Source organism: Choristoneura fumiferana, chromosome 20 (genome assembly GCF_025370935.1).
Source record: "Choristoneura fumiferana chromosome 20, NRCan_CFum_1, whole genome shotgun sequence".
Classification (NCBI taxonomy): Eukaryota; Metazoa; Arthropoda; class Insecta; order Lepidoptera; family Tortricidae; genus Choristoneura; species Choristoneura fumiferana.
In genome coordinates this window covers 1,182,638-1,205,184 of record NC_133491.1, presented here as the reverse complement: position 1 = coordinate 1,205,184, position 22,547 = coordinate 1,182,638, and the positions used below count along the sequence as shown (strand labels likewise).

The 22,547-nt window shown below is 38.9% G+C and overlaps 1 protein-coding gene across 3 annotated transcripts in view; it reads left to right on the top strand.

Moving 5' to 3' along the window:
- Positions 1-22,547, top strand: part of form3 (FH2 domain-containing protein formin 3) — a 124,579-nt gene that overhangs the window by 8,244 nt on the left and 93,788 nt on the right. For all 3 annotated transcript variants that reach the window (XM_074103487.1, XM_074103486.1, XM_074103485.1), the window contains exon 2: positions 6,036-6,190. The gene's annotated coding sequence lies outside the window, so the exon portion shown is untranslated. The remainder of the gene's footprint in view (positions 1-6,035; positions 6,191-22,547) is intronic.

Below are 22,547 nucleotides of genomic sequence, written 5' to 3'. Positions count from 1 at the left end.
CTACTTACAAAAAAAGAACCACGTTCTAGACAAACGTTATATGAGAGATTTCCATGAAACAGATACTAAACACTTGTTTAACGTTGGTCTAAATTTCTGTGGTTACACGCAAACTATATATAATTTTTTACTTTAAAGGTATACCTTCCGCCGCCTAACTTTGCCTAAAAGTTCATTGCCCCGACTAGTACTACAAAAACTATAAATGTATAATTCCAATAATTGAATAGGCACTATACCGTTAAGCGATTCGAACACAATCCGGGGGTAACGTAAAGACGTCGCATAAAAATTTTATCTCAAAAAGGCATCAGAACTGAGTATTAAGTAATGAACTTTTAGGCAGATTTATATGGCGCGTGGTAAAGTCCAGCTACTCTTAGCGTTTGACGTATGATTTTGTATTTTTGTGTTCTTATTTTCATGGAAAACGTACCCAGTTCCAATATTACTTTTTTTAGATAAAACTGACACCTGATTGACCTCTTGATGAAAGTGCAGATTATGAGGCCAAAGGTTTATCTCACTGATTCAGTAACAGCTTATTCACTCTAGTCTTGAAGAGCCCTAGGTGCCTAGGATTATACTCAGCGGCCTACGAATAATATTTATATTTATTAATTATTAATACGATTAATACAATTAATTATTAAAAATAATATTAATACGAATAAATATTTATTCGTAGTCAGCGGCACAAAATTTGCCCCACCTTCATACAAAATTACCGATTCTGCATATGAAAATGAAAAATGAAAATGAAAATAATTTATATATATTTATTTATATATTTGAGGGCTAGAGTTTTTGCCGCTCAGTATATCTATCTGGAAAAACAGACTATGGAAGTAAAGTCCTCGTGAGACACGGGGATAACTTTTTAATACAATACGGTATTTGACTATTTTGCATATGTTTTATAAATTAAAACTACACAATGCCTGTTATCGAATAGAAAAACAATTTTTAAGCTACCTTTACAAATAACAAAGTTATAAAGGTTTGAAATTCAATATTAGACAGAGAAAGACATACTGGAATGTGACGTCACACGCCAGTACCGCCATACTTGCTGCATAGAGAAAAGCGTTTGAGAAAGAGACAGGTATATAGATTTTTGAAAAAATCACTATAAATCCAATTTTCAACCGATTTAAATTTTCTCTTCGCTAAACACTATCTGTATATCTATATTTTCATAATAATATTAAGATATGGCAAAATCAGGAGTTGTCAAATACCGTATTGTTTTGAAACTCTCCCTGTTAAGTCAAAAATTCCGACGAAAAACTTTTACAATTGCGTTCAGCCAAGATAACCGAATAATCCACTGAAATATTCCGAAAAAATTCAAAGAGTTGGTATACAATTATACAAATATCGACTAAATTTTAACTTAGCTTTCATTTTCACTAACATTTCCATTAGAGCCTGTAGTTATTCTATTCACTTCCAACTAGCATAAATTTAGTAAATTTTGACAAGTGTCACTCCATGTCAAATATTGACTGCCCTACTGTCAGAGAAAGTGTCACCTCCGACCTTGTAGGTACTAAGTTAAAGGGGCCAACTTGTATGCACCACTTTCCCTTATTGTATTAACAATTTGACACCCGTTTTTCCGGCCCCTTTGTGGGACAAAGTTGTAGGGCGTATAAGAAGTGAATCTATTAGGTTGTAACGCCTTGTGATTAAAAAAGTAATTAATTAGTTTTAATTTGGTGCGTGAATGGAATAATGCGGGTTTTGAGTGGGTTCGTGATTTATCACTTTTTTAAGGACTAAAGGAGGAGGTCCTTATTTGCGACTGTGTGTATTTTTACACACTTTGAATCACAATGGTTTTCTTCAGTTCTTTCTGTTACTAGGTAAAAGTAGAAGACAGAAAGAGATAGTGCGCTAGAAATTACGGCCTTTGCATAGATTTTGCTATATTTTTAACTTGTGAATATGAATATAATCTTTTTATATCATCATCCCAGCCTATATACGTCCCACTGCTGGGCACAGGCCTCCTCTCAGAACAAGAGGGCTTGGGCCATAGTTCCCACGCGGGCCCAGTGCGGATTGGGAACTTCGCACGCACCATTGGATCGCTTCGCAGGTTTGCGCATATTTCCTCACGATGTTTTCCTTCATCGCAAATCTCGTGGTAAATTTCAAATGTAATTCCGCACATGAATTTGGAAAAACTCAGAGGTGCGAGCCGGGGTTCGAACCCACGACCCTTCGACCTCTTTTTATATAGTTTTCCGAATATATATGAGTTAACTGTTGAAATTAGGCAAACAAAAATAAAGATACGAATAGAGTAGATAGCTATAATAGTTTGTTAAAAATACAAAAGTACTGCGGCCATTTCAGTATTCTTATCAACCGACCCAACACTAGGCAGCTGTCTCACCGCCGGCGAGGAAACGATTGGCTATCAACTATTTTCTCGCTCAAGAAACGAACAAAAGATATAAGATCCTGTGTGACTAAAAGAGACACATATATTAATAGTTGATCGCTGGCGGTTCACACTGCCGGCGAGAACTCGCTCTTACATCATTTGTCGCAGCGACAAGAGCAAGACTCGCTGAGCTATAAAACTAGCTTAGCGATACTCGCTCAGCGCTGTTAGCTTGGCGGCCGCCCGGCTCGAGCGAGTAGAGCGAGTAATCGCCCGTCGTGCTCGAACACTCGCTTTTCACTGCTCGCCCACTCGTTTCTAGTTACTCGCTCTGCTCGCTTCTCGCTCGTCGTCGGCAGTGGGACAAGTGCCCTAAACAGGACAGGACAGGGGCTACTACGAAATTCGAGAATCAAAGTTCGTATCACACCGTCCCTCTCGCTCTCGTAAACAAAATAAGCGTCAGCGGGACGGGAAGATACGAACTTCGAAGTTCGCTCTTCGCAGTATACGTGGGGCCAGTTGCTTTAGCCTTATTTTTGAAAAAAAAAAGAAATATAGTAACCCTTGTGCAAGGTCCGCCCGGATTGCTACCACCATCTTGCTCGCTAATCCTGCCGTGAAGCAGCAGTGCTTGCACTGTTGTGTTTCGGCGTGGAGAGTAAGACAGCCGGTGAAATAACTGGCACTTGAGGTATTCCTTCTTTGGCCTCTAGGTTGGCAACGCATCTGCAATACCCAGGTGTTGCAGTTGTCTATGGGCGGTGGTGATCTCTTACCATCAGGAGACCCACTTGCTCGTTTGCCATCCAGTCGAATAAAAAAAAAAAAAAAAACAAACTGGTAAAATAAGTACCTAGTAAATCATTAACGTTTTGCAGAATTACATAATAGCTCGTTTCAACATTCTATAGATTTATTATTTTATATATTTAAAATACTCTAGCAATATTATTATACATTGAGTGAATTTTAACACTGACAGTTACGCAGTGTGTGGTTTTCAATAAACCAAAAGCATGGAATAAACTATATTGTTAGGTAAATCTCAATAAAAGTTATCTATATTAGGTGAAAGTTATTTAGTAAAAGTGAAACCTTTTCATTTATATGCTAATAGGGTAAACCCGACGTTAACGCGTTATATTTATCGTTGTGTACAGACGGACCGACGCATAGTAATATATACTAATGGCGGCTTGACAATGTTTGTCAATTAAGTTCGAATAAGTTATTTGACAGCCGTTGGATTAGGCTGTGTTTATACCAGATAGGATGTGCGAGGACGTGCTGCGAGGAATTTGTCATGAATCAATTAAACGCTTCATTTACCTATCCTCGCACAGCACATCTCTGGTGGAAACAGCTGAGCGGAGCGAGGCGTTCAAGAAAAACCACAGATATAGATTACACTAGATTACGCAAATGCATCTACTTCGCGTGTCCGAACCCCGACCAAACATCGGGGTTGGCCCCATACAAAGACTGACTGCCAACTGACTAATCATGACTAGTGACTGAGCCCCACGGCGCGGGCGGGCGGCGCATTTAAATCGATTTTGCGCGGACATCGGGGAATTCACATCGCTAATTCGCTCTTGAGATGTCTAGTAGATATAAAAAAGTGACACGGTTGGTTTTCATACAGATTGAGGTGTTTGCGTTATCTAGTGTAATCTATATCTGTGTGAAAAAGTAATCTTAGCACATCTCTGGTTGAAATGCAGCCTTAAAGCTTATTTCGATACTAGCTTTTGTCCGCCGGAAAAATCATTTTATCTTATTAATAAAACTGCATCCTTGTTCCTACTAATATAAGTAATAATAATAAGTTTGTAAGCCGTTGTCGCTGAACCAATTTAGATGAAATTCAGAATATAGATAGTTTGAGTCCCGGGAAGGACATAGGATTGTTTTTATCCAGGGAAACTGCATAGTTCCGGCGGGATAGCGATAAAAGAATTCTACACGGGCGGAGTCGCGGGTAACAGGCTAGTGTAATATAAGAAGCAGAGAATTTACACAGACCTTTATATTAATATTAAGTATAATTTAAAGCAAGCATTTCAAAAACTTTGGCCACATGTAACAGCGTATGCGTCAGGAAACTGCGGCGCGCCAAGGCTGCGCGTGGGCAGAGTTACCTGCGCGGTAGCGATGAAATGTGGTTTTACTCCAGTAGCTAGCTGAGCAAACTTTTAAGTTGTAGTATCTTTATTTTGAAAAATAGAAAACTGGAACCTGGGTAAAAAATATTATTCTGTTTACTCCGTCATATTTAGTGTTGTTACTCTGTCCTATGACCCAGGAGACAACACTGATACATTTTTAGAAAAATGCTTGCAATGTATACTATTTAACATGCTTTCCTAATGATGATTAGCCATAAAGGATTTTTTTTTAACTGTCACAAATTCTAACTTTAGTCGATTTGTACCAATAAAATCTTCATAAAATCATACTTTTACTAAGTAACCCACGAGACGTTACCATGGCAACCAGCTACACTAAAAAGTTGATTGACCCTGAAAATAAAAATATTTTCATCATTATTAGCATCCCCCAGTCTATATACTTACGACTATACGTCCCACTGCTCTCGTCTCAAAATCAGAGGGCTTGGGCCGTATTCCCCCCCCACGCAGGCCCAATGTATTGTATTATTATGACTTTATGGTCTGTCAAAAAAGAGAAGAAATTAAAAAGTGGCAACACTGTAGTGTCCTCCCTTTTTGGTTTGACAGGGTTTGAAAGGGATGACACTACAGTGTTGCCACTTTTTAATTTCTTCTCTTTTTTGACAGACTATACTCCTCATTGTCGCACTTCTCCTTTATGGGTAGGTAACATAAAAAACTAATTAACAGCGAGCCAAGCGTATCAAATCCAATAAAACAACAACTTGACATTTTTTCTACCAACATACAAAACAAAAAATACAGGCACCTAAAAGCCTTCCCACGACAAAAAACTAAATTAAAAATAAACGCACAAGTGAGAAAATGTTTCGACGCAGATAATCTACGGAGCACAGATAAGCATAAAATTATTTTAACGAAGTACTATCTGTGGTGCCTCTTATTGACTATCTGCCTTTGTGCCCGCCGCGTATGCCTAGATAGAGGTAAAAATTTTAAAACGAATGAACATTCTAGTTCAAGTTTTTTTGTATTCAAAGAGCTTAACACATGCTAACATAAACTGTGTTATTTTTATTTGGTATTTATATCGTTTATACAAGCGGTGTCTATTTTCCTTGATGGCAATGATTGAGTCACTGTTTTTTTTTTATAGTAATCATGGTTTCTTAGTAGCTTTAAAAAATAATGCGGACCAATGTTAGGTAACTTTAAAAAAATTACATTCCTGTAGCTACTTACTTAGAAAAATTCCAAATTTTATTTATCGCTCTATATTTTTTTCTTTTAAGTGCTCTTGTTTTTTTTCATGTATTTTTTAAACTCCATAATGCCTCACATCATAAATATTTGTATTTTTTCTCTGTAATTGGCAATGGAGTTTGTCATTCAGCCACTCACAAGTATAGCACTCAAAATAAAACAGCTGCAGTCGTCAGTGTACCCAACACAACTAATCAACGGTTATTACAATTATTTTATCAATACTTCTTTTGTTTCAGGTTAAAAATAACTTAAATACAGCAACGACGTGGCCTTGAAATGAAACGACAATCTGAAACTAACAAGACTAATGAAACTAATAAAGAATAGTGTGTGTGCTTGTGACCGTGATACAGTGAAGTGAAGTGCATTTACAGAGAACGATACTGAATTGGTAAGTTTTAAAATCTAATTTTATGAAATAAAAAAAACAGTTTAAAATGCTAAGTACCTACCTACTTAAGTTAAGACATTGTTTATAATGTTTTGTTTACCTACTTTTGTTTTTTTTTTCACACTACAAGTCGATTTAAATTTTTAGTGTAGCTTGTTGCCATGGTAACATCTCCTGAGCTACTTATTAAAAGTATGATTTTTATGGGGTACAAATCCTCTAAGTTAGGAGTTGTGACAGTTCTAAGGCAATCCCTTCATGGCTCATCTTCTAAGCATGCTAAAAAAAATCTAGCCAAGTGTAGGTGGGCCAATCAACTATTTTACCCACACTTTGGGCGTCTCCTGCCTTACCAAAATTGTCTCTGGCGTTACCAAAAAATCGTACTTCCAACAAGATATTCCACGGTTTAATAGGTTGAACTTACGTAGGATGGCATGTATTCATGTACATGTACACCATTTATTAAATTGCATAAAAAACATGTTTACTTACAAAAATCTGTAATTGTTTGAAAGATGTCGCGGACAGATTAGTGTGGGTAAAAAAGTTGATTGGCCCAGGTATCCCTGATGTACGATGTGGGGGTAATTAAGAGAAACATCCACTCGGTATGAATGCGTTTAAGGTCTGCTCTACGAAAGTACCAATACAGCTGTAGTAATAAAGTTACGAGTAATAAGGGTCATACTGAAAACTGACTGCTGCGGCTTGCTGTAGCAGTACGCTGAGTATGACCCTTTTTACTTCTTTCGGCACAATGTTTATTTTATTTTCTCTCTTGGTGCCTAATATTGTATAAGATTGTCTGTTTTTGTAATTTTATTTATTTTTGTTGTGCCGAATTTAGGTAAATAAATTAATTCTTTCTTTCTTTCTACATATAAGGTAAGAGGTGTTTTATACACTGCAGATGTCTCCTGGGTTACCGGATATAATATAATAACATATACTAAAAACTTGATTGACCCTTAAAATGACTTAAACACTTTAACTTTGCAAATGACTTATTGATTGTTTTTTTATCTCCATAGCATACTCGTATATCCCTTTTTAACAGACCAAAAACACAAGAGCGTAAATGCAACTTCTTCCATCTGTAAATATAAAACATTCTACGACTGACACACAACGTATTAAATATTTCTAAATGAAAAATTGAAAAGATTTAGTATGTTGAATAAAATACTTTTCAATGAATGGACACCCACATCACGGCAACACCAGTGTGTCATAATTGTAGTCATAAACTGCGATTTTTATTATGACAAGGAGTCATAAAGATTAGGGTGACCCACTCTTCGGTTTACGTGTCATAAAACTTAGATAGAGATCTCGCATTGACACAATTTATGTCAATTTGTGTCATTTCACGTCTTACCGCCGTTTGTGTGGGAATACTCGTAAGGGAGTTTGTAATTTTACAATACAATTTTTTATTACAAAACACAAAACAAATGGCTGACTATAGGCGGTCTTATCGCTAAAATTGATTTCTTCCAAATAGCCCACATGGTGTTAAACAATCCTGTACTCCTGTAACCATCAAGGTAAAAACATAATAGTTCGCTGATATAAGCCACTACAAACTAACGGCTAAATCGATCGTCTTTGCTCCGCTCGTACGGAAGCGTACCCTTAGCTGCTAGTCGCTAGTTTGCCGACAGCATGCTTTAATTTGCGTTGTCAACGCCTTATCAATCAATTGGCTGGCGATTGGAAGAAATTGCACAAGTGTCAGATAGCTTGTGTTCTATGGCAAAAAAGAACAGCGGATTCTTATTTGGACGTAGTTCAACAAAAAGGATCCAAAGCACGGTCATGTTATTCTTTAACTTCACTTTTGTTGCTAGTGAAACTAGATAAACCCACAACCAAAACCACCAAAACTAATATTTCACCTGTTTCCGAGGCAGTGGCGTAGCTCCGTAACCAAAGGCCCTGGGGCAAAAAATAAACTAGGGCCCCAACTAAACTATTTAAAATAATTTGTTCCATATTCGTCGTGTTCCGAATTCGACGTACTCCAGATTTGTCATTTATAGTTTGTAAATCAGAGTCTGAGGGACCCCTGAGCTTGGGGCCTCGGGGCACTGCCCCGTCTAGCCCTCCAGTAGCTACGCCACTGTCCGAGGCATCGTCAGCGTGTGTCGACACTCCAGCAGTCGGTTGTCATTGTCATTCGACCGACCATCGGAGTGGGAATCAATAGAGTTAAAATTCCACTTAGTACTACAATAGTAGGGAGGGTTGGGCCTTTGGGGGGCCTATGTCCAGCAGTGGACGTCTGTCGGCTGACATGATGATGATGATGACAACAATAGTAATAGCGAGTCGTTAGTAGAATTTATGACAGATTTAAATAGTAGGTGGCCGTTATATCACCCCATATCCTGGTAATCCCATCCACTGCATCCCAACTCGCCTATTCATAGTTTGGCAATTCTGGAGACTGTCCTTTAGCAAGTTATCAATGATGTATTAGGGGATAGTTGAGCCCATCTAATTTTTTTTTATCATATGGTGCCAAAGGCGTCTTCATGTTGGCTTCGGCCCCATGAATGCCTTTCAAATCACGGGACCGTGATCAGAACCCCGAGAAAAATAATTTAATAATAGTCATCATCCCAGCCTATATACGTCCCACTGCTGGGCACAGGCCTCCTCTCAGAACAAGAGGGGCTTCTTAATAATAGTAGATTTACATAATCAAACGAATTTTTACACCAATATATATATTATAAATAAATATCGCTATCGCTTACATCTTTTACTACTTACAACTCGGTACAAACAAATTAGTTTTAAGTTGCATCACGAATAATTGAGTAATTGGATGTCTTCAATTTAACAACATGTTAATAGGTAATAACTACGCTTTAATAGATTTTTAGTGTCCATCATATTTTAAAGGCCATGGTTACTATTTTAAGATCGTGAAGAAATTGCCGGAATAAAATTAAGCATTATATTAAAACAGAATGAAAACTTTCCCAACACATCAATATACAGCGTGTTCACGTCATTGTTTACCCACATAACCGTGACCTTGGTGCATCATTCCAAAAAGCCTACCCGCGTCCCCGGCGAAGGCCGGACCGGGCCAGATGGCGCTGCTGTATAAGGCGAAGCGGGTCAATGCGGCGGCCTCAACGAGTGGACGGATGGCTTTAGCTGCGCGGGCGCGTTAACTCACTGTTTCATCGTTGGGTTTGGAAACAGCGGGAGTTTTTGATTCAAAATCAAAAATCTAAATAAAAAAGAAATGGAATATAAAATGTTTATTGCCAAAGAACAAGTTGATTACATTAAAAAATACTGTAGTTGCTAAAGAATTTGGCAAAGGGTGCCAGTCTCATTGCAGCTTGTGCTGGGCTCGTTAGCTCAGCGCTGATTTTCAGAAAGGCCCCTGGTGTGTCGAACAAACTGAATCATGACCCAGGGTGGAACCTTTTCAAATCAAGACGTTTATTCTGTATGTAGGCCACAAACAAAGGGCTATTTTATATGTCACTTTTTTCGGAAAGAATCATTGCCAAGAAGAATGCGCAGGAATAAACTAGGCAGACAGAATTTTTCAACACAAAATACAGGTTAATTACAATGAATGATTGTGGAAGTTATTAAAAGGATAAGATAATTTTCGAGAACGCGTATTATTTAAAAAGTGTCAAGTCTAAATTCTTTTTACTGAAAAAAAAAGTTAATAATAATAGACAAAAAGGTTTGTTAATAATGATGGAACTTAGCAAAGTGACGCTTGCATCAACAAATTAATGATTTTTTGAATTATACTTGTTTATAACAAGCTTATTTTCTGTCAAAAGTCAAAGCGTTTAAAGATTTCAAGCCCTGGCTGGTTTTAAGGCCCTGTGGATGGGCCATAAACGAAATATATATGTACGAGTAGTTAAAAATGGTTACACATTTAGCATTATGTCTATAAATAAACGAACAAAATAATAAATAACATTTTAAGACTAAAACCTTGACCGGCGCCGGCGCTGCTATTGTTTGAGGAAAATAATGTAAAATAAAAACACCAGCCGATGATCTCTGAGTGCAGATTTATTCGTAGAAGTAAACAAAAGTTTTCACGTTTGACAGTCATGTCATTCAGATATACAATGGGCAAAATTAAACGGGCCAATTTGAAGAGCTTGGAAAAATAGCATCCTGTATTTCGGTGGCTCTTTATAGTACAGTCTGTTGTATAGTAGTATTGTCTGTCTGTTTTGCAGGTGGTAGGACCTTGTGCAAGGTCCGCCCGGATTGCTACCACCATCTTGCTCGCTAATCCTGCCGTGAAGCAGCAGTACTTGCACTGTTGTGTTTCGGCGTGGAGAGTAAGACAGCCGGTGAAATAACTGGCACTTGAGGTATCCCATCTTAGGCCTCTAGGTTGGTAACGCATCTGCAATACCCCTGGTGTTGCAGATGTTTATGGGCGGTGGTGATCTCTTACCATCAGGAGACCCACTTGCTCGTTTGCCATCCAGACAAATAAAAAAAAAAGTCACCAGCACCAATATCTGACGCGACAAGCGTGTATAAATATCTGATACGACTCTATTATTTACGGCCGGACGGACGTGTCAGATATTTTTGCACGCTCCGCTGTGGCAGAGATTAATGCTGGTGACTGTACCTACCTATTAGCGTAGCGTTAATTTAATTATTTGCTTAATAGTAATATGCATTTTTTTTGTTTTCACAATATAGTAAAAAATATAATATCTCACCCGATGAAAAGATCAGATGCGGCCAAATGTATATCTGCCTTTTTTATTTTATTCGACTGGATGGCAAACGAGCAAGTGGGTCTCCTGATGGTAAGAGGTCACCACCGCCCATAGACACTTGCAACACCAGGGGGATTGCAGATGCGTTGCCAACTTAGAGGCCTAAGATGGGATACCTCAAGTGCCAGTAATTTCACCGGCTGTCTTACTCTCCACGCCGAAACACAACAGTGCAAGCACTGGCTGCTTCACGGCAGGATCAGCGAGCAAGATGGTGGTAGCAATCCGGCCGACCTTGCACAAGGTCCTACCACCTGCAAAACTGACTGGTTCAGTGGCAGCGTATTCCCTCTAGATTGAAGAGCCCTGCAACTAGATTGGATCTATCTGAAAACGCAGACGATGGCATATGAGCGAATTCTATTCCACAGGAGTTCGCTTTAGGAAAGATAAAGCGAATCGCTTCATGGGGACAATGGAATACTATATAACTACGCAAGGGCGAAGACGCTCAACCCCCACCTGAAAATCATATTGTATGAATTAGTTTGACTGCGAATGTCATAAACTACCTATTACTTTGCTACTCTGCTCTGCAGAGTACTATACTATAGCGGTTTCGTTGCATGGTAGCAAAGTAAGGTTGTAGTTCATTAATTATGACCCTGCGCAAGGTAAAGTCTGAATTATCAATTAGTTATGTATAGTCAGCAACATAAGTAGACAAGCAGTTGTAGTGCTCAAAACGATCTACACACTCTTATTACCTTGGCAATAGAGTCGGGTGTATCCATCATTTTAACCTTTTCACTGCCACCTGATTTCCACATGTGCGTTCAAAATATATGAATAACTATGATAGCGGCATTGGGCGCAGTTCCGAAAACGCATGTATGCGTCGGTGGCAGTGAATAAGTTAAGCACCGTAGCTTATTAGCTCATAATTTTACTGCTTTACCAATTTTACAATTTCATTTTAGCTTATGGAATTATAATTACGTTGGAGTATACACAAAATGGTGGTGTAATAAATTGAGTACCTGGGCGACCGAGCTTTGCTGCTCGAGAGATAAGACCAAGCTAGAGCGATTTGTCTTCCCGAAAACCCCACATACCAAATTTCTTTGAGCAGTTTCCGGGATTCTGATTAGAATTTCTCGTTTAAAGTATACATATCTATGTCGATAGATAGATAAGCAAAAGAGTTCTTTGCTTATAGGTAACAATGTTGACGACCAGATGGCCTAGTGGTTAGAGAACCTGACTACGAAGCTTGAGGTCCCGGGTTCGATTCCCGTGTCGGGGCAGATATTTGTATGAAAAATAATAATGTTTGTTCTCGGGTCTTGGGTGTTTAATATGTATTTAAGTATGTATCTATCTATATAATTATATTTATCCGTTACTTAGTACCCATAACACAAGCTTTGCTAAGCTTACTTTGGGACTAGGTCAATTGGTGTGAATTGTCCCGTGATATTTATTTATTTATTTAATGTGTACGTGTATGTCTGTGAATGAGTATGTTTGTTATGTTTCGCGTTTAAAGTACTTAATAAATCGTGATGAAATTTGGTTTGGGGATTTGGGACCGTGAAAGAAAACACGTTTACTAATCCAAATTTTGTTTTTACACATGGGTAGTATTATTATTTAGCGTGGGTTTGTGTCCCACTGTTGGGCAAAGTCCCCAAATGTCCTCCATGTGTAATAACATTAGTTATTCTATTATAATTATGTTCTGTGGCACGCGTAACGTCACGTCATCGTCGTGGCGTTCTTGGAACGTCCTGCGCGAGCGCATGTTTTTGGACCGAACACTCCTGTTAACGTGATTGTATTCGCTGCTTTAAGTTTTAAAGTCATGTGGGTTCTGACAGCTGAAATTCTGATGTAGTGAATGAAAAACAATTTCATGTTATTGTCTTCACTAAATTTTAAAAAGGCAATGAAAGAGTACCAGGACTGAACAGAAATTTGGAAGGTATTTTTTTTGTTTGTTTATACTCTTAATTATACAAAAAGGAAACACAGAAAGGTTACGAGAAAAGTGTTTTAAATACAAATGCGAATGCCTCAAGGGTCTCTGCCAGTCAACCTTAAAACCTTTTTTTAAGTAACAAACTACTAAGTACTAACTACTTGTCTAAGTAGGTTTTTGAGATTTCTACGGGATTTATAACTAACCTATTTTTTGTTACACATTTTAATATAATACCACGAACCACGACCACCGAATCGGAAGAACTAAAGTCATCGACATAATATATCTGAAAAAATATGCAAGTTGAAGTGGCAATGGGCGGGCCACATCACTCGAAGAACAGAGAACCGTTAGGGGAGATAAGTCCTCGAGTGGCGACCACGAACCGGAAGACGAAGCGTTGGCAGGCTTCCCACCAGGTGGACTGACGACATCGTGAGAGTTGCGGGAAACCGGTGGATGCAAGTCGCGAGTTGTCGTTCATTGTGGCGTTCTAAGGGGGAGGCCTTTGTTCAGCAGTGGACGTCTTCCGGCTGATGGAGATGATGATAATATAGGTAATAGATAGAGACTTAGAATTTTACAAAAAAGCTTTGGTATTTTAGGGTCTAAGTATCAACGAGTCAGTTAATATTTCATTAACTTATTTAGTTCAGTATCTAAAGCGCTATCCTTAACGGGCGCTCACCAAAAAAACAATACAACGGTTATAATAAGATTATTGTTCTTAGTATAGTGATAACTTTTTGCCAATACAATGTAACGAAATTCTAAATAAAGCTCGGCTTGCTTAGAAACATATAAACATAATATGAACCCTAAATATGTATGAACTTTGAAGTCATTCGGAGAAAAAAAATCTTTAAAACTATTAAGATTTTTTATAAGTGTAAATGAGGTGCTTAGTAAGTTCTAGACAAAATTCTAGACCCGGAATGTCAAACCTTTATTGGTGGAGTAGAATTATCCTACTTAAAAAAAATTGAGCCTTTTCCGGGATCCCCGAAATAAATTGGTAAATGTATGTTTTATCGGTTAAATTAATTTTATTTTTAAAATACTGTCAATCACGTCTATAAATAACATTTAAATTCCATAAACATTCTTTAACTAAAGTCAACGGACTTCAGCTATGCTTATAAATAAATTCAATAATCCCATATAAATCCACAAATCACGGCTCTTATTCTCTCTCACTCTGACAGCATACTAAGCCATCTTACGTCTCCCTCTACAGAATTTTCATGGAATGAACAGGTACTTTGATAAAAATAAAATCGTTTATAGTTTTGTAATCCTCTTTTATAGCAAACATGCGTGAGGTAGGTCCGGTGTTTGTTTGTTTATCACGTTTTATATGATTACATTCCTGGATATATATAAAAATCTATGTTTAGAAGGGCTATACGCCGCATTCAAGGACTATAATGTGTTATTGCATCCTTCCTTAGTACTTAACTACTTAAACATAAATAACCGTAGCGATTCTAGCGCCACCTGTTACTGCATAGCGAAATTATTACAATACTTTAAGAAAAGAGTAGATTGAAATAGAATATCTTCATTGCATAAGCTAAACAACGAAAAGTTGGAGAACCCCCGACTTTGTCACTTCAAAGTTCAATATCTCAAAAACGGCTGAACCGATTTTGATGAAACATATCTAAGAACCATAGCTAGAAAACCTGCTTTCAAATAAAACAAAACCGCATTCAAATCGGTCCACCCGTTTAAAAGCTACGGTGCTACAGACAGACAAACAGACACACATAGCGGTCAAACTTATAACACCCCTCTTTTTGCATCAGAGGTTAAAACCTAAAAAAATAAAAGTGAAATAAAATTTTACATCTAAAATCATCGACATAGCTCGCAGAATATGAGCCACATCGCTCGAAGAACAGATAACGGTTGGGGGGGCGAAGTCTCCGAGTGGCGACCACGAACCGGAAGACGAAGCGTTGGCAGGCCTCCCACCAGGTGGACTGACGACATCGTGAGAGTTGTGGGCAACAGGCGGATGCAAGCGGTGCGTTGTCATTGTGGCGTTGTTAGAGGGAGGCCTTTGTTGCGAAGCAGTGGACAGATGCAGCTGATGATGATGATGATGATGATGATGATGAAAACATTAAGAAGGTTTACTAAGCTAAGCTTACTGCTAGGTTAGGCAATGGGTCCCAATCTCAGCGCTGGTTTTCAAACTATCATCATCAACTTGTAGAACTTAAAAAAAACCGGATTCAAATCGGCCCACCCGTTTAAGAGCTACGGTGCCACAGACAGACACACATAGCGGTCAAACTTATAACACCCTCTTTTTGCGTCGCGGGTTAAAAATGTATTGTTATTGTAAAGAGTTACAATACAATACAATACAAGATCCCTAATTGATATAGGCTATCTTTTATCCCAGGACAGTGCAGTTTTTGAGGGATGCGGGCAAAGTTTCGAGTGGGTTTATAAAGTCGCCGCTACTTTTGCCATTTACTGGACCAGCAAGTGGAATGCGCCTGCGCTGCGCTGACTCAGCCGCCCACGCTTCAAATTATTATTAGGTGCGTTAAGTTACTTGTTCCATAAAGCCTTATTAAGTCAAAACTCTGCCTTGAATTCGTCATCATACAACTTATGACTTAGAACCTCGTTGATATTTAACGCCATCTGGTGGAGAAATCATAATTTTTAAATGTGAAAACAATTTTTTTTTTGGTTTGTACTTAAAATTTATTTAAAAATAAGTTTTTGGTCAAAATTTCATTTTTAATACAAGATTTTTTTGTCAACTTTACCTGCAGTCACCCAAACTAAAGAAAAGTTAAAGAGTTCCGTCCTGCGGAGACGATCCTGGCCAGACTACCAGGATGTCACTACCAGATTATTGTATTCAATCCGACTATTAGAAGTTGGTCAAATTCAACTTGCAAGATTTGACTACAGACAGACAGACAACGGGACAGGTGAAACTAAATAAAAGCTTGTAGGTAATAATATAGGCAAAATTTACCATTCCTCTTTTATGTTCAAAATGAGCAGGCCAAAAACAGTTAAACCAACTTGAAAAGTTGAAAAACCCCGACATTGTCATTTCAAAGTTTAATATCTCCAAAACGTCTAAACCAATTTTGATGAAACATATCGAAGAACCATCGCTACAAAACTTGCTTTCAAATAAAAAAACCCGCATTCCAATCGGTTCACCCGTTTAAGAGCTACGGTGCCACAGACAGACAGACACACATAGCGGTAAAACTTATGGCACCCCTCTTTTTGCGTCGGGGGTTAAAAAAAACAGACAAAAATACATACAGGTCACCAGACGTAGTTAGCCCTTTTGAAATTCGCCGCAGTTCCGTCAATGCAAGCCCTGCGGCTCCACTGAGGCGGAGACGAGCGGAGCGGAGAGGAGACGTGTAGGGATCGACCAATCATATTACTTGAATCCACACACATCTCGTCTCCGCCTCATTATTATCAGACGTGTAGGGATTAGTTGATCCCTACACATCTCCTCTCCGCTCCGCTCGTTGCCGCCTCAGTGGAGCCGCAGCCTAATGAGGCGGAGACGAGATGTGGATTTCAACTATATGATTGGTCGATCCCTTTGGTCGATCCCTACACGTCTTCTCTCCGCTCCACTCGTCTCCGCCTCAGTGGAACCGTGGCCTCGAGTCGTAAAATCTGGCATAGTTCATTTGCCATGAAATCTATGATATAATTTTTGGAATTCCCATAGATATTTTACTATGTAGTAGCACTAATAGCGTTCGACAGTCTCCTTCACAGTTAGTCTGCGGATAGATTGACTTTGCTCTCGATAGATGGCGCTGTGACGTGAGTTATCATGGATAACGGTATGCCGTTTCAGCTTATAGTCGTATGAAGAATTTATTTAACCATACTCTAATTTAGGCATAATATAACTACCTAATTAATTTTAGTGAGAGATCGGATTTTGTATGGTCTGACTCTCATGATTAATGGTTTCTAACAGCCAATTATAACAGGAACAGGTACATAGTCATTCGCGATGACGCGCGTTGTAATAAGAACCACGGCACATAATGACATTATAATAAGAACCACGGCATGACATCGTCATTAATGTTTAATTTTGACAAAATCACGCGTCTTCGTGGCTGGCACTAGATAGAGTTTTAATTGTTTTTATTTTGAAATATTTAGTAAAATCCCAAAATGACAATTAAATTGTCAGTCTGAAAGTGTGTGTCTATTTGTTTATTTTGTTGTTACTTCATAAACGCTGAACCGATTTAGATGAAATTCGGCATACAGATATTTTGAGTCCCGGGGCCTTCCCTGGATAGGATAGTTTTTATCCCGGAAAGCATAGTTCCTGCGGGATAGCGATAATCGAGTTCTGCGCGCACAAAGTCGCGCGTACCTAATGGTAAAAGATAATCATCAATCAAGCTTAAGGTCCCGGGTTCGAATCCCGGCCGGGGCAGATATTTGTATGAATAATACGAATGTTTGTTCTCGGGTCTTGGATGTTAAATATGTATTTAAGTATGTATTTATCTATATAAGTATGTTTATCCTAGTTTCCATAGTACAAGCTTTGCTTAGTTTGGGACTAGGTCAATTGGTGTCAAGTGTCCCATGATATTTTTTTTTTTGATATATTGTTGTTGGCTAGAGTGAACCGGCAAAAGCGCTCTTCATTGCCCTACACTGTCGGTCGGTTAAGTATAACTATACTTATTCCCATCCGAAGGGATGGGGCTCCCACGATTAGGGCTTCCCATTGAGATTTATGTGCGTCGGTCAATTCGCCCAATTGGATAATGCCTCGCAGTATGAGGTTCTATGCGCTTGCGCAATGTTGGTCAAGCCAATGTTTGTTATATTCTATTTTGGTGACATAGCATTGTTTTTTTTTGAAGAGGTGTGACGTGTGGCGCTAGGGAATCCGATTATGTCTGGATTATGAATGAAATAGTAGATTGTACAACAAGAGCATAAAGCGAGCCATTTTACCCGAGCCGATACGGCGAGGGTGGATAGGCACGTCGAGGGGAAAATGGGTTTAACGCTCGAGTTTGACATTCTGCTTTTCACTTCGATGACGTGGAAATGAAATGGCAACACTAGAAACAAATTGGTCACTTACTAATAGGTACCTTTCATGTATTGCCACATAATTATAAATTTTTAGTTTTATTGATTTATTTTGATTGATTTTTAGTTTTACATAAAATAAAAATTATTTAAAAAAATATATAGTTTTTTTTTGTTTGTGGCTGTTGACAACTGATTACCTTGGTCTTAGACGAAGATTTTACTTTATGAACTACTAGAGCATGAAAAGTAATTTTATATCGCCTAGATCCAGCATAAACACCAAATTTACGAGCATGAGAAGTGTAAAATAGTTTACGTCCTATTCTCGGGCCTACATACCAATTATCCAAAAATATTTCATTATAAAAAAGCGGTAACGTTTTTATATACCTTAGTTTATTTATGGGCCAGAGAGTGACATAGGCCACTTATATCCCGGAAAAATGCACAGTTCCCGAGGGAACAGCGCGCGATAACCGAATAGCACGCGGGCGGAGCCGCGGGCAAAAGCTAGTAATAATATAAATTATTTAAAAGAAGCAAATTCTCAGCATTAGATCGCGGACGAGTCACTGCCGTCGCCGGCGCCGGTCGTCCTTGATGCGCCCGCGCATGCCGGCGGCCATTACTCAGCGGCGGTTGGATTTAAACCGATTGCGCTGGGGCAGGAGCACAATCACTAGCACAATAGTAAAAGGAAAACATGATTGTGAAAATTTGCACACTTAAGTATACTATTTTTTTATATTCATCTATTCAAATAATTTACAGGTGTGTGTGTTTCAGTGGCGAAGCGTTCGCAGAACCCTATTTCCGTCGGCTTGCCCAATATTAACCTACAAAATAGGACAGGACAAACAGGATTTGTGAAAGATGTAAGCGATCTTATCTTCGGCTTTACCACGGAAATATCTGACGCCACGCCACTGGTGTGTTTTTTGCAGGTGGTAGGACCTTGTGCAATGCCGCCCGGATTGCTACCACCATCTTGCTCGCTAATCCTGCCGTGATGCAGCAGTGCGCACTGTTGTGTTTCGGCGTGGAGAGTAAGACAGCCGGTGAAATTACTGGCACTTGAGGCATCCCATCTTAGGCCTCTAGGTTAGCAACGCATCTGCAATACCCCTGGTGTTGCAGGTGTCTATGGGCGGTGGTGATCTCTTACCACCAGGAGACAATTGCTCGTTTGCCATCCAGTCGAATAAAAAAAAAACATAAAGCTGCATTTCCACCAATGATGTCTGAGGATGTGTTGCGAGGAATGTGTATTTCATGAACCAATAGAAACGCTTCATTTACCCATCTTCGCATAGCGCATCTCTGGTACAAAAAGCTGAGCGAAGCGAGGCGAGGTAAGTGAAGCTTTAACCTGGTTGCAGATCTGCTGGAAAAACTATAACTGCTAGGAAAATCCCATGACAAAGACTTTTCCCAAAGTTACAATGGCGCCGAAGATGACACATGACATTTCCATCCCAGCCTATATACGTCCCACTGCTGGGCACAGGCCTCCTCTCACAAGAGGGCTTGGGCCATAGTTCCCACGCGGGAACGGGCATGTTGGGAACTTCACACGCACCATTGAATTGCTTCGCAGGTTTGTGCAGGTTTCCTCACGATGTTTTCCTTCACCGCAAAGCTGGTGGTAAATTTCAAATGTAATTCCGCACATGAATTTCGACAAACTCAGCGGTGCGAGCCGGGGTTCGAACCCACGACACTGCTTGAGAGTCGATAGGACAAACCACTAGGCCACCACGGCTTGCGGCCACCATAACATTTATTTATTGGTAAATCAATTAGAAATCCTTAAATTCCTGAGTTTCTAATCCAACCCCATTGGTTAAAAAACGTCGCGACGCGACGCCATGACAGGTGCGCGTGCGTCGAGCTCGCCGAGCATTTCCGAACTTGCTCTTTTTTACCGACAGATTTAACACCGGCGCAGTGCTCGTGATCGACGCAGTAACCAGACGCCGATCCAGCCCTCAAAAAATATAAATTTATAAATTTCATGAAAAGTCCTTGGTTTCGGTATAATTAACGATTAGGACAATCGAGTATAACACAATCATTAAATTTCAGGACAAACAATCATTCGGCGATACGATAGAGTAGACCCAATTTATTACTTACTGTTTTTTTTGTTAGTTTCGAATGCTACTAATTTTCAAAAAACAGTAGCTTATATGTAGGTACCCCACACTATCAATCAGTAACCTCAATGTGGGTGAAATTACAATACTTTTTTAACACCACGTTTGTGTCTGAATAAACACATAAATATTTAAACAGTAAGGGTCTTCAAGTCTGCATCTATAAATCAAGATACTAAAGTGAGAGTATGAATGTCAAATGTAAAAATAATGTGACCAACATATGTATTACAAATAGTGCTACTCTCTGATGTCTGTTTTCGATATAATTGCAAATATCGAAAATACAAACTGAGACAGCAACCTGAGATATGTGTGCATAGGAGAAATTCGTGTCTAGACTCCTGTCCAGCGGTTATGTAGGGGTTATAGCACGCAGCACGGATTGCTGAGGACCTGGGTTCGATTCCCAGCGCGCTGGCCTCTTTTTCTGGTTTTTCTGTGCATCCATGTCTCAGTTTGTATTTTCGATATGGTTTCACGGGATACCCGTAAAAATAACGAATTTGGAGTTGAAATAAATACAAAAAGACTCCAAAAAAAAATCATAATTGCAAATGATCGATAAATCATATTTTATGTTTATGCAGAGCTTGCTTAGAATCAAAAAATCTACAAAATGTAGAAATATCTCCTAAACGGTGGCATTTTCATTAGACCCATTTTACCTTTTTTTTAAAGTCTTAAGTGCCCTACGTGTGTTAGTACGCCACAGATCCGTTCATATCTTTTTTTTATTCGACTGGGTGGCAAACGAGCAAGTGGGTCTCCTGATAGTAAGAGATCACCACCACCCATAAACATCTGCAACACCAGGGGTATATCTTAAAGTTTTGTAAGTACGTATAATATAGGTACTTACCGAAACTTTTCGGTGATGACCGGTTGTGGCACATCACTTTATGAGATATAAAAACAGATAACACATGAAACGTCATTTTAGTACCTTCCTTTAATAAACAGGGTATACTCTCTATTGCTTATATTTCTCCAGCGCCGTTGTCGTACTGTTTCTTATAGGGGGATGTAACCCCACCACCCATTCAGTAGCGTGTGACAAGTCGTTGGTATGCTCGTGGGATATTTAAACCAATAACCTTCGATCTTAGAGCTTGGTCAAGTGTGAACTGCTATAAACAAGGGCTCTGACGTATATTTAGAGTTCAAAGCGATTGATAATAATTAATAAAATACGGTAGGTAAACCCAGAAACAAACAGAAAGCTGTGCCATTAAAAATATATAAAATTAAAATTCTACTTGACTAATCGACCATTTAATAATTTGTCTGATATTATAATGAATAAGATAATATATAATTTAATTTACATCTTACTATCAATTACAGACAATGGAAAGTTAAATAATGCCATAATACTAAATTAATAGGTAATACTATAATAATAATTAACTAACTCCTGGGTATCTAAATATTTAATATTTACAAACAGATACATGAAAATATTACGCGTAATCACTAAAATATCTCAATAAAATCTCCAATTTAAATTTTATCGTGAAATCTTAGTTATGAAACATATTATGTCCAATATATCCATTAAACTAACATCATCAGTGATTTCAATGCCACAGAACCATTTCTACGGAACCCGCCCCAGGATCGTGCGCGGGCGTCGGGTTACCAGCTGGTCAAATATATCGAGGACAGTTTTTTGTGCCCGAGTCGGAAATAACAACATGCCGATAGCGTTACGCGCCAGAATGGTGTCTATTGAAGATTCAATAAGTTTAAAATATACTACTAAATCCTAAATGATGATATCCGCAGTAGAATTAAGGTTACCGACAAAGCCCGAAGAATTGCGAAACTGAAGTGGCGTGGGCGGGGCACATTGCTCGTAGGACTGATGGCCGATGGGGTCAGAAGGTTCTCGAATGGCGTCCGCGGACCGGGAGACGAGCTGTCGGGAGGCCTCCAACAAGATGGAGCGACGACCTGGTTAAGATCGCGGGATCGCGGTGGATGCGGAAAGCACAAGACCGGTCTGAGTGGAGAGCCTTGGGGGAGGCCTATGTTCTGCAGTGCGTCCACTATGTTTGCCGAAGCGCGAGTAGATAGCTTTAATGCTATACTACGAAAAAAAAAGGCATCGCTTCTGACAAGAATACGTGGCAGCACTAACAGCCTCCTGAAGATGATAGCTGTAAGAAATGAGTGCTCTATAATGCAAAATTTAATTAATACCACACTATCACTCGTCCAATATGTATACTAACATAGTTATAAGCAAATTACTAATAATGTATGGATCTTTGTTGTCTGAATAAATAAATGAATTATTATTATTATTATGTCCAGCAGTGGACGTCTTTCGGCTGACATGATGATGATGATACTTCTAAACTTTACTCTACTCTACTAAAACTTTACTC